A 14,280-nucleotide genomic window follows, 5' to 3' on the forward strand; every position below is an offset into this window, starting at 1 on the left:
TTTTTTTATTTTTTACATTTAAATTAGCTTCATTTTTAATTCCATAATTAACATAAGTATTTAAGTAGACTGCTTATATACTCTAGTAATAAATATACTTCACATTTTAACAATATGATATGTGATTGAAATTTATCATTGCACGTAGTTCTTCATCTTATTCATAAATGCGAGTTTAAGCATAACTGAGTAAGGGTTACGTATATATATATATATATAGATATACTTTGAAGCGTCCTTCTCAAGAGAGATCGATGCCGGCAACACAATGAACGCGTGTTCCAATGTTCCAAATAGAAACAAAATCGAAAAGAAAGTATAACTTCCATTCCCTCTCCTTCTTTTCCATCCCCTTTCACTAATAATGCTCGCGCGCAAGCGTTGCTTCGCGAGAACCGATAAAAAAGAAACATAAGTCTTCTCTCGATCACCCTTCCGTTCGTTTTTATGGATTCGAATGGAGGATGGTTTGAGGGGGTGGTTTAACGGCGGGGTATTTGGAGGGAAGGGGGAAGCTAGGGTAGGGTAGTGTTACGTGACCAACTCGTACCCCATAGAATCCTGTCATCGATGAGATGGCAACTTGCTTAAGTGCTCGATTCACGAGGAATTGAAAGCAACCCTGACGACGAAGCTTCGAAGGATCGAGTCGTAGCTGGAGATGTGTCGTACGAGAAAGACGCGTAAAACCCTCTTGTACGGACTCCTTTCGAGGGATAAAGCGTCGCCGATGCGCGCCACCCTGCCAGGAGAACATAACAGCTTGGAGCAAAGCAACCCCTTCCGGGTTACTCCTCTGGATTTGTTTCGACCGAGCTGCGCAGTATCACTCTCTCACCCTTTCTTTCTCTTTCGTTCTATTTTTATTTTGTGCATTCTGAGGTTTATCGATTACATCATGTTCCTGTGCTCTTCTTTATTATTCATGCATAAAAGGGTAGTTGAAAGTACAAGTAATAAAAGGAGAGAAAAAAAAGGAACACGTTAATGCCAATATGATTTTAATAATATTTTATGAATTTCTATTAATTTTAAGTAAATTAATTTGTGAATTAAATTAAGTTAAAGTACGTGAATTTTTAGAGACAGCAGCTGGTCGTTTACGGTTGGGTGTTCTAGCCTTTTTAAAGAAGGCAACATCTGTCGCACGGAATGAATTGTGAATTGATTCGGGGTGGTTCGTACACGCAAATCCGGTCGATGATGACTGTACTATAGTGTTACGTATAAGTAGGGTTGAGTCGAGTAAACGTAATCTTCGCGGGGGTTGAAATTCAGTCCCTCCAACCTCGTGTTACCCTGCTACCAAACCGCCCTCGTTTTCCAATAAATACAAAGCGTGTTAGTCTTCTCGTCTAATTTTCGACACCTTTGATGAAAAATATACGTTGGATTGGAATGATGGAAAGAGAGTCGGTTTTGTCTGTTCTTCGAATACGTTCACTGTTTTTCTCTCACGTTCTCTTCGTTATTGGAAAATGATAAGGAAGTGATCGGTTCACCCGACGATCTTGATGATATCCTGTTCTATTTCCGGTCGAGTTTCCATCGGCTCTGACCATTCCATTACTTCGATTTATTGATTTCACGTGTATTTCTCTGTTACTCTTCCTCTTCTCTTCTTCATTCTAGGCGTTATTGAAAGCTTCATTAGAAGCTTCATCATCATGGTTTCTCACTTTCATGAACTCTCTCCCTGACAATGGAAGATGAAACCTCTAACTCCTACATACTGGCCGGTTCCGCTAACCAATCAGGAATTCCTATTCCCGATCACCGAACGCTCCAGTTTATTGGCTATCAAACATATGTTTCTTTACTAATGAAACACCTCTTCAAGTATTTATACCTCGAATAAATGAGTCTTCTGAACCTTTCATTAAGCTCTCTCGAAGATACATATATTCTTTTGACAGTTATAAATACGCTGCTTGGAATATTTTAATCGAGTATTGTTATTTTTACATATTTTATTTAACACATAACGTTGATAAAAATTATATTTTATATAATTAAGTTGTTGATTACGGAAATGAAGTCTAATAGTAAGTTACAAATTTATTTACATTATTTTATAGTGTAATTTGTATGATAATGAATATAATTATACGAATTATGCAATAAATTTGTTTTTAAAGATTGTTCTCCACTTACTGTTATACTCTATTTCCCTAATTTATTGCTTAATTGATACTAAAATAATGATTATTAAGTCAGAATATCTTACTAAAATAATTTGTGATATTAAACTTCTGTTAACAAAATTGATTGATTTAAAAATAAACTGAATGTTATTTCAATGTTTTATATATTTCATATTTTATGCTACTTTTATAAAATCACAATGTGTTAGAATTCGAATATATTAATTTGAAAATCAAATTAATGCTCACGCATACACGTACACGCTTACACATGTACGAGTATAAACACATCAAATTAATTTCTAATTGCAAATTAATTTCAATACGATAAGATAAAAAAGATGATAGCGAAATTCAGATGATTATATAAGTTAGGAACAATATTTTCCCAACTGTTGTTTCTGCGTTCCTATTCAGGAGGTATCGTTCCGCGATAAACCTCCTTGTTCCCTTCATCGGTTTTCGATAGACCTTTAACGTTAGCCCGTTGCGATTTCATTCAACCCCCGAAATAAAATAAAAAATAAAAAAAGATAAAAACACAAAAAGAACAAAAAGAGAAAAAGAAATACACGTCGAATCGAACGACCAACCGGCACATTGTGCTCTCCTTTTACCTATTTCTTTACTTTAAGACGATTAAATTCTTTCTTCTTCCATCCAACCCTATTCTTATAAATGGGTAAGACGTTTGTTATTTATTTTATGTCTTACAAATTATTTCTTATTCCCTGTTGATAATAAAAAAACGTTTCATTCTTTTTTTTCTTTATATTCCACACGCTCATTTATATCGGCACGTTCCAGCACACTCTATTTCCCTGTTACATTACATACTTTGTTATTATATATATAAATATACATATATATATACAGGCTATTTCAAAAGTAAGCGATCCTCAATGATCATACGTATCTTTAAAACAAAGCGTTTTTGAAAAAAACTTTTCAGACGAAAGTTATATTGTTTTTAAAGATCTATCAAACGCCTTTACTCGTTTGATTTTCGGTGAAGGGGTCTAAATTATATCAGAGTTAATATAATTGTTTTAAACGAAATACTGTATATTTTATTATTGAATATTAAAATCGAGATGAAAATGTTTCCGAGCGATGATTGATAAATATTTTATAATTAGAGTTGTCTGAGTTAGGAGTTTAAAGATGTACTAGATATTTAAAAAATTAAACATCCCTCACACATACAAGCAAGAGAAGATCCGACCATTTTTTTTATTTATTCTAAAATATAAGATTAGACATTTATAGTATGCGTAGACATTAGAATTTGTTGGTCCACCTTTATATACATATATGCATAACATTTTTACATTATTGTAATTTCATAATTTTAAGTTCTTATTTGTTAATATTTAAATTAAATAATTTATTTAGTTGTTAATATATTTAATTATACTTCAGTAGTATAGAAATATCCAATGTATATATAATAAATAAATATCATATATAATAAATTGATTATATATATATATATATATAATACAGAGACATGGGATTAGAGATTTAGAAAGGTTCGAAGCATTCACTTGGATTAAAGATATGAAAGAGATTAAAGCGATGTAAGGAGCTGGTTCACAAACGTTACTCCGATATTAGAGAAGTATCAACATAGCAGGAGTTTCTTTTCGATAGAGTTCATCGAATTACTTAGAAGTTCGATCGTGCTTTTCTCATGTGCTTAGTCAGTTTGATTAAAGGGAATTGCGAGTTCTCTGTTATGGGAGAACAGCATTGAAGACGGTAGAACGAAACTATAATGTTGAAAGAAATGGGTTAGAATAAGCGAGGTACTCGAGTATTAGGAAATTAGAAGAGCACAATAAGTTATTTCTGTCATTTGACTAATCTTTTTCTACACGCTTACGAAAGGTTCACGTTGTTAATTATCGTGGTCGCAATTTTTAAGCAAATTTGATGATCAAAAGATCATTTAATGGATAAAGGTATTTTATTCGAGATAATTATTTCATGTTTTTGATAAATGTTATTTTATTTTTAAAGAATCATGCTTAATGAGATGTAATTGTCAAGAGTAATTTTTGAAGTGATACTTCTTAGGCGATGCTAATGATAAAATTTGATGAAACAACATAAAGAGAGAGGAAGCATAGAGGTAAGGAGAAAAGAGAGAGTTAGATAGAACTCATAGCCGATCGATAGTTAAACGTGATTATGGAAGGTTCTAGTATTAGTTGGTGAGTGTATATGGGTATGTCAGAATTAATTTAATACCCATTAAAGTAAGAATAATACAAAGTACAATTGTTAAAAAATTAAATATCTATTAATATATTTCGACTATTAAACAATTTGGTGGGGCAAATCTCGGCAAATGCGTAAAAAGAAAGATCTTCAAGTTTCAATCGTTTTTTGTGAGCATTATTTCAGCCACTCTAATCTTTTTCTTACGTTCTAGTATTAAACACTTGCTCAATACTAAAAGGTGACTATATTCATTAAATGCAATAAAGTAATTTAAAACTTTAACGAGTCAATTAAACAGTTAGTCAATGATTTTACTTATTTTCGTCTTATTCGTAGACTCGTCTATTGACAAACCAAATCATTAATACATTTTTATTAGCCTCATCATCTAAGCAACTAACAATTAAATATTCTCTATAAATTGAATAAAAATTTTATCTCCCTCACTTTTGAATAAAAAATAAAGCTAAATATTAAAAAATAAACCAAAAATAAGATAAAATATAAAAAAATTGAAGTTATAAATGTTAACAATTAATAAATTACAAATAATAAATATTTTTTTTAAAGTTGCTGTTAATTATTTTTTAAATTTTATAAACAATTTTATTTCCAAAATAATTTGTATTCAAATATACTCCGTGAATAAATTGTTTGCAAATTACGTTTCGTTAATTATTCAATTTCGTTGCTGTTCTTTTTTTCTTGATACCATTTCATCGTTCGTAAAACGTTAGGAATGCGATACCGTTGTAAATAAATACCGAAACAGTTTACAATCCTACAGGAAAACAGAATGGGAAATGGTTCAAACACGGAGATACGTGAAAAAGAGGAAGTAGAATTACATTTGTAAACGGAACTCAATCACTCACATGATAACCTGTTACGTTTCGTGACATTTTGTATTAAAAAAAGTATACCACAAAGGCTCGTTAATTAAATTACTTCAATGTATTGGTAATGGAATCGATTTAACTCGGACTCAATAATTCCTCTATAAATGTCAAACGTAAAATTTAAATTAGATATATGCATGTGTAATAAAAAATTAAAGTACTGGCTAGAATTTTCATTTGTTTAATAAAACAAATCATTTAGCGATCAGACAGTAACTAATCTTTTATTAAAAAATGAAGAAGAAATAAATAAATGAATGAAACCTTCTAATTAACAACAAGAAAAGAAGAAGCATAACATTAAATTTTCAAACTGAACGAGTGATAAATTATTTGTTTTTCATATGTACAATAAAAAACAAATAATAAAAAATATATATAAAAAGTTATACCGTTCAATAAAACAATGCAATAATAAATAAAACAATTGCATAATTATTAAAATAAAACTAATTTATAAGAATCCTAATAAATCAAATGTGGTAAGAGTCAGTGAAAGATTTTATTATTTTTCAATGCCATAACAAAAATGAGATTGGAGAAGAATAAAAACTCCTTTCTCAACCTTGAACCTATCCAGTATGCGATGACAATAACCATTTTTTGTTTACAGGATATTGGATAAGTGACAGCACGATGTAACAGGAAGACAGGAATGTTAGGATTAATATTGAAAGGAGAAAGAATGAGACACGAAGGAACACGCGATAGGTGCATTAATTGTGATGGAACAATAGAGAAAGAGAATTTTAGTCAGGATTTTATCAGCTGAAGGAGGTTGAAGCGTGGGAGTAATATAGCTTTGCAGTTGATGTCTCAGGAGTTCAATCGAAACGATAATAACATGTATTCATATATCTTTATCTATATGCATTTTCTTTTCTTTCATTAATATACATATGTGTATCTTCCGTTTTATATAGTCAAAATAATACAATTTCATTTTATTTATGAAAACTGCTAATTATCTTATACAATTCATTTTTAACGATTAAATTTTCTTTATTCTTTCAAAAAATGTAAAAGATAATGTAAAAGTAATTGCAATTTTTGACAATTAAATCAATTTTCAGTTTTTTAATAAAAAACTTGATAAAAATCTTACTCATCTTATTCAACCACTTTATTCTTATTATCAGAAGATCGTTGATAAAATTAATACTATAATCTCACTTTTTGTTATCTTGTTTTTTTAGACTATTATATATATATAATATGGTATATATATTTTTATATTTAATATCGAGTGTGTTACGAATATTATTACAATTATTTATTATCAATAAAACATGATCAATGATGACAATAACAGAGACGAATATATGTATATAAATATGAATCTTTTATTATAATATTTATTAAATATAATTTATAAAAACAGGATTGTATATCCTTACGTATACCAACACGCTCGCATACATTACGTATCTGTTGCATTTCATGAGCTCCAGATCGGAGGACATGGAATGAATAAAGGGCCTGAAGGACGATGCGTGGCTATACCAAGGCATCAGCCCTCATAGGTAGTGTTCGAAGGGCCCGAGGGATCTCTTTACGCACGCAGAAGAAGTATATGGGTTACCATTGTGAACAAGATATACATGTATACATTAGAAGGAGAGAGAAACGTGAATTAATAGATAAGAATGAGAAAAAGAACTAGACAGAAAGAGAGAGAGAGAGAAAGAAAGGAAGAGCAGAGAGAAAACAGGGAAACCATATGCCAAAGTAACGAACATGTGTTAGAGAAGGATTTCTCGTTCGACATGTCGACTCACGCACTATTGCACGAACGTCGGTTATCGGGGAAGCATGATTTCGACTTTATACTCCTTTAGACTCCTCCTTTACTCCTTTTTAGGCCGAGACTGAAGCCTCTCTGACTGCGGTCCAACTGTGCAAGGAACACATAAACAAAATGTGTATCCTACAATTTCATACTAATTCCAGGTGGTGTCCATTACAGGATACGCAGAATTTACTTCTTATCTGTTATGATGTATCAGATGATCTTTGTCCTTCTTAACCCTTTCTTTATTTTATTTTGTTTATTACGTTTTGATTTTGATTTTTGGTTTTGATTATAGTGCAACTTATTGCATTAATCTAAAATTTGTTTAAGATTACGATATTTATGTTTTATTTGTTTATTTAATGTCAGGTGATCCTAATTTTATTTAAATTCTATTTATTTGTATTTTAAACATTTTTATTGTATTTATTAATTGTAAGTATAATTTATTGATAAGATATTCTCAAATTCTATCTACTTTCGTAAATAAATTTATTTTTGTAAAATTTTTTCTTTGTTTGACCATTTCAAATCAGATATATCTAATATCAATTTAATTCTAATAAAATAACAAAAGGTCTATAATCAAATTTTTGTTGTTTACTTACTAATTTTATATACTCGATAATTATTCTAATAACTTTAAATATTTAATAGAATATATTAGGTCTATCAGAAAGTTTGTCTGATAATGTCATTTAATATATGGCTGTTTCTTTTTACCATTGCATTTTTATATACATATGTGCTCTTATAATTTACTGAAATAACGGTTTCTGGAAATTATATTGTTCAGTAAATATTAATAAATGTATTGAAAATGTATTATTTTCTTTTAATTCAAGAACCGACAAAACTTTTCGGTAGATCTATTATTAGCTTCCATTTTCTAAAACGATTCGTATCGTCGAACCTAACTTCAAATGTATAGTAAGCGCTACATAACTACATATACTACACATACTTACATATCGACTTGATGTCACATATGAACACGAGAAGAAATCACGCAGTTGTCGCGTCGATATGCTCTAAATGCGCGTGTGGCACGCATATTACGTCACCATATTCACACACGCATTATTAGGGTTGCATAACATGCGTAGTGTCTTTTAGTCAATATAGCTATCACGTGTGGTTAAACGTTGTCCTCATGTATATATGTCTTACACAGCATACGCTTTTTATGTTTTTCCTACTTTGATTTATAAAAACGATTGTTGTTAAATAACTATTACATTTCTATAAATAAATATATATTTATCTACGTTCCGTGTGTACACACTAATTTAAAAATATATATAATAATATGAATAATAACAAAACAAATGCAATTATAATTTTAAATAAAACGTAATGAAAAACAATATCATATCTATAAATACATTTATGTTGAGTTAACATTTCTTTTGTTTTAATAAACAATTTGTCGTGAATTTTGATATATTTACACGCATAAATAAATGTATATGATTAAAGTACCTATTGAAACGGAAGGCCATTGAGTCGCACGCTCTTCGTGCCTTGTTAGACACGTTTGTCACGCAACGCCCGTAATAATGGCCGCTAAAATCTGTAACGTTGAACAAAGAAAAAACATGCGACTCAACAGGAGAGCACGCAAACAGAGGGGTTGACGTTTGTAGGCCTATATTTGTGTGTAAGTGTACGAGAGTCCGCATGTGTGTATACGTGTGCAGCTGCTTCTTTGGTCGTGACCTTGTTAAATAGGATCGTCCAATAGTCGGAGTCACATATACCCTTCTATTCGTCTAACTGCAATCCAGTGTATTGATTATGTTTAGTTACGTGAGTGAAATATATAGCCGAGTTATATATGTTCGACCACAATCGGAAGAAAAATGATTTTTATTTTATACGCAAAAGTAAAAATTATATCGAGTTTATTTTTATTTTATTTCGATTATTAATATCGTAAAATTATTTGTTGTAAAATAATGATATGGATTTATCTTTCATTTATTTAGTTGTTTGCTGTTGTTTTATAGCAATATAATAGCAAAAATGTTTGTAAATATATATTTTAATGTTTTTGTTTTTATTTAATTGTGATCATTAGAATTATTATTATTTGAAATTATACAATCCTAAAAGATCTCTATTTTATTAGAATATTTTTGTTGTAATTTTCCATGTAGTAATATTTCGTATTTCTAAACAGTTTCCTACTACTAATACAATGTTACAAAGAATACTAGTAAGAACGTGAATATTCTAACGTGTCGGGTGATATTGCTGAGAATGTTGAGCAAGGTAGAAACCAGGATCACAGAAAATCGAAAGGATGCTATGATATGACTATGATATGACCATTATACCATACTAATCCAAACAAATAGACGAGAGACATTTGTAGTTTCAATATTTTCTTCTATTCCTGTGGTGACGAATATTTCAGATTAGATAATGTATTTAAAAACAGTTACACATACAAGTTCTACTTTATATTATCTGTATTTAAGTATAAACTTTTTCTAAATATAAATGGTTACGTGATTCTAATAATTATATTACGTATAAGTACTCAATGATAATCCATAATAATTATCGATACTTAACTTTCTTCATAATTGAATTAACAACTATAATTTAAGTCTATGCATATGCATGCGATTCTAACATTTCTATAGCGTATTAATATGAGCTAATAATGAATAATAATAACAATTACTTATTACATCTAATTCATATTTGATCAGCTTCATTTAATTCAATTAAATATGATGTATTGGATAAATTTTGAAACCATCTAGTTTCTTTAATCGTGTATAGAGTGTAGAGTTTGGTTAGGGGTTGCTTAGAAGAAGAAAAGGATGAAAGGACGGAAGGCGTGTAGTATGCGGAGAAGAGACCAATCGTCATCTTCTCTTCTGGGATTGGTCGGTTCGCCTAGATTTGTGCGATTAGGAGGCGGATTAGAGAGAAAGCACGTTGCACAAATCAGTACTAGTTTATCCGACGGTTGTTGGTAAATCGTAGTTTAGAATCAAGCGGGAAACAGAATCGTCGAAGAGGTCGTCGAAGAGCTAAGCGAGCTTAGGGCAGCGCGGTAGAATGTCTCTAAACGCTATACCTATCTACTACTCTGTCTCGATATTCTCTGTGTGTATATATGTGTGTTTCTATGTGTCTGTTAAGTGTGCCTATAGGAATGGACGACGATGCTTTCGTAGCCTTGTGTTGTTCTTACTTCAACCGGTTTTGCTGATCTTCTTTCGATTATCTTTATCAAGAGTTTCAAGAGAGGTTTATTTTTTAATATTATTTTATTTTTATAACTCATCTATATGAATAAATTTTAAGCAGGAAAGATAAATAAATTTGATCGAATAAAAATCCTAATCCTAGTATCTAATTAGAAGTATATAAAAAGAGACAAGAAGAAAAAAGTAGAAATGAAGGGGTAACTTTATCTATCTCAAATGTTACTATAAAGAAAGATTTTTTTTTATTCATATGATGATTTACTTTTATTTATTTCAATGATAATTGTTAATAGAAAGATTTAAATAATTTCGATTGTGTATTTTTGTAATTTGAGATGTTCCAATTAAATTAAATAAAAAAAAAATATTCATTTGGAGGCGCCAGGTATCGATCCTGGTACCTCTCGCATGCTAAGCGAGCGCTCTACCATCTGAGCTACGCCCCCTGTTGATAGGGGTGAACATTTTTTTCGACTAGACCCTGGCAACTTTATCTCGATCTTATAAGAGATTTACTTTTTTATTTTTTTAATTATATTTATTTTAATTAAATAATTTCAGTTAAAATAATACCTCAAAATTATTAAATGATATTTTTATAATTAATTAATTATAATTTCTCTAATCGTTTACACCTTCGGTCTATGTACGATATTTTGTATCTATGAAAAAATTATTTTATCCGCACTCGTATATCATGTTAAAATTTATTTACTAAATTATTATAGATTAATTTTATTATTAGTACTAACGATAAGAGTAAATGGCTGTACTTATATACATACATTTAAGTTTATACGTTGAACTATATATGTATATAGTAAAATAAGAGACGAAAGAAGAGTCAAGTAGTATTCGCACAGGGCCGCACTTCAGATATTTGAAATATCGATTCACATTTATAATCCTTACCGATTAATAATTATTAATTACATGTTACCACTAATATTTTATTAAACTTTTATGACATAACTTAGTTTGTGACATCGCAATAAAATAATATAAAATCGCGACCAATTCAAATATGATCGTAATGTCAAATTTATTTGGAAATCGATTGATTCTAATTTTAATTGGACACGTGTTTACTGATAAGGAATCAAGTTTAAGTCTGAAATTGACTGCAAGAATGAGAGAGAAGAAGAGAGAGAGAGAGAGAAAGAGATAGTGAGTAGTCGGTGATAGAAGTGAAAGGGAAAGGGGCAGAGGTCCTGTCGACCTCCATAACCTCATGGAAGCCTGTTACTTCGAGCGGTCTCTTTTCCGATAATTTGCCATTCATTAACATAAGGCCTCACTCTCTTTCTTCTTCGTGATTCAACCTGTGATCTTTAAAAACACTTTAGATTTTTCTTTCCTTCCTTTCGGAAGTTTTCCTAATCAATCGTGAGACTCCCTTCAGTAGCTGCGGCCCTGCTTGCGGTTTGCTCTTATTTTCCGATATTGTCGGTTAACACGCTGCTTGCTCTTTTCAACCCTCTCATTTCCTACCCTATCGACGCTTTCTATCAATAATTCCTCTCTCTCTCTTTTTCCTTTTCATTTTTTCCTCTTTTTTGTTTTTGCACAATTTACTACTATGAATATTTAAATATTTTTTATAAGAATAAGAATAATAACGAATAATAAAAGTCGATAACTTTTAATGATAATTTCGAAGAAAAGTTAAATTTACGAGATTTTAGTGCAGGTTCAGTTTAATACTATGCCAATACTATACATATAGTGTCACGTCTAATTGGGAAGATTGACATTGACCTATGTTAAAAATATTCCTGGAATTTCTTTTGCATCTTCATCGAATAGATTGGAAATGTTTAGACTTTGGTGACGCAGCTTCTAGGGATAACAATTTCTTTGAATATATTTATAAATAGAGTAGCTATTACCACACGCTATAAATAACATCAGTTCAAAATAACTTTCATCCTTTTTCTTAACCTGAAGTGGATTGTAACTATAACTTTGGTTACATAAAGTCTACAAAGTTAAAGAAAAAATAAAAAAAAAAAAATTAGAGGAAAGAAAAAGTTGGTTTAAATTCAATTTTAAAAAAAGAAAAGAAAATAATAAAAGTATTAATTGTTATTGTCAGATTTCTAGTTATGAATTCGTTGACTCGCTACTAGGTAAAGTCGACTGAATTTATATTTGAGTGAATAAAATTGTCGAGTGCAAACTCAATCTAAATCGACGACGACGACGACGACGACGACGACGACGTTGACGTCGCGACAGTTAATGAAGCGTCTTAAAAACCTTCATTACATTTATACATATATTAACTACAGATATCTATAACAGACGCGACATTCCGGTTTTCTAACGTTAATTAACGATTTTTCAATGTTCGATAATCAATTTTCGACTCTCGACTCTCGATTTTCGTTTTTTGATTCTCGATTTTTGATTTTCGATTGTTTGATTTTTTAGTTTTTTGATTGTTCGATGTCATGATCACAAGAGTATACTTATTTAATTTCAATTGTGCGGAATCTATTATTTGAAATAGTATTTCAAATATAAATTGTTCGAATATTATTCAACTCTGACGCCAACACGGCACGTTCGCAAAGCCGATTTTATTTATAGTAACAACCTGAATCCCATGTTCTATCTCTTACCACGTGCTTGTACGAAGAAGATCACACGAGTGGATCGTAGCCAGAGATTCTTCCGTTTATATTTTATGAATCTGATTCCTGCTACTATTAGTTTTTATTTTTTTTTTTAACTCGACACTTATAGGTTGTTAAATTGAAAGAAATGACTACGAAATACAAGGGACTGTTGAAATAGTGGAGAAATTAAATTTATCAAAAAAACCAATTTACTTTCCGAACATCCTAATACGGTGAAAACTTTGTAAGAACGTTATCACCAAAATTACTTGAAAGTTTTATCGTGATATTAACGACGTTAGTTGTAGAAGATCCATTTCATTTGGTAGTAGGTACTGCGGAAATGAATAAATGCTTCTCCTTAATTAAGTGCCTTCTATGTACGAATGAAAGGAGCTCGCAATATACATTACGACTCCGTTATTAATTCAACCATCTATATATGATTATATATATATAGATACATACATGTTCGTGTTTCATGTATAAAGAGTATAATATGTGTAATGCACATATAGGAATAGGTTAGATAAGTTCCTATTTGTTCTCTTCTCTATCTCACCATTTTTCTCTTCCTTGTGTATGTTTTACTTAAACTGTTTTTTCCTTGTGTACTATCTAGTCTATATAACTCCGGATGCTTTGTTTACGTTGAGAAATGTATTTGAATGGAAATATCAACAACGTTAAATTTGTCGAAACGAAATGTGTTAGGAAAAGTGAAATATGAATTATATTAACTCTTAAACTTACGTTATATAGTGAATTTTTATGAAAAAAATGCTTTTTCCCGAAAGGGATATTATCTTTTAATTACTATAGAAAGATGATATTAATAATAAAAAACTAGTGATAAAATGTAGAAACATGAAAGATATGAAGAGATGTTCCATAAGTATCGTCATAATGTTTAAAAGTCAATTTTACAAAATTAACCAGTTATATGCAATAGAATATTATTCAAATATAATTATTATTGTTAAAATTAAATATTTGTAGGAGACGGTAAGCGTCGCCGTCTTATCTTTTGGGTTTACTGACAAAGACGCTAGTTTGTTAGTATAGGGCGATAGGTATTGGTTAGATTTTAAGTAACCTGATACAACGGACGAAATAAAGGACGGTGTGAATGCGACGAATGAATGCACGAGCGACAAAAGAGTAGTGAGTATTGAGCGTTGTAAGAGAGAGGATCTGCGTTTTGTAATAACGATTAGAAATTATAATAAAACTGTTTTTCCTATTAAAAATCCTACAAAATTGGGGGCTCGTCCGGGATTGAAGAGCTACAGCGTGCGAAGAGTAGGATTGCGGAAAGACAACAGCGAATACTGCGATAGCGAAATTGTGTGAACTTTTGCGATAGTGAAT

At 30.5% G+C, this 14,280-nt stretch overlaps 1 protein-coding gene and 1 non-coding gene across 3 annotated transcripts in view; both read right to left on the reverse strand.

The window, feature by feature from the left end:
• The window catches only part of LOC122516209 (xaa-Pro aminopeptidase 1), a 36,160-nt gene that overhangs the window by 12,460 nt on the left and 9,420 nt on the right, over positions 1–14,280 (reverse strand). The gene's annotated exons all lie outside the window — the stretch shown is intronic.
• On the reverse strand, positions 10,662–10,734 carry Trnaa-agc. Its single transcript has one exon. It is a non-coding gene; the product is annotated as a tRNA-Ala (tRNA).

Source organism: Polistes fuscatus, unplaced genomic scaffold (assembly GCF_010416935.1).
Source record: "Polistes fuscatus isolate 324 unplaced genomic scaffold, CU_Pfus_HIC Scaffold2, whole genome shotgun sequence".
Taxonomy (NCBI): Eukaryota; Metazoa; Arthropoda; class Insecta; order Hymenoptera; family Vespidae; genus Polistes; species Polistes fuscatus.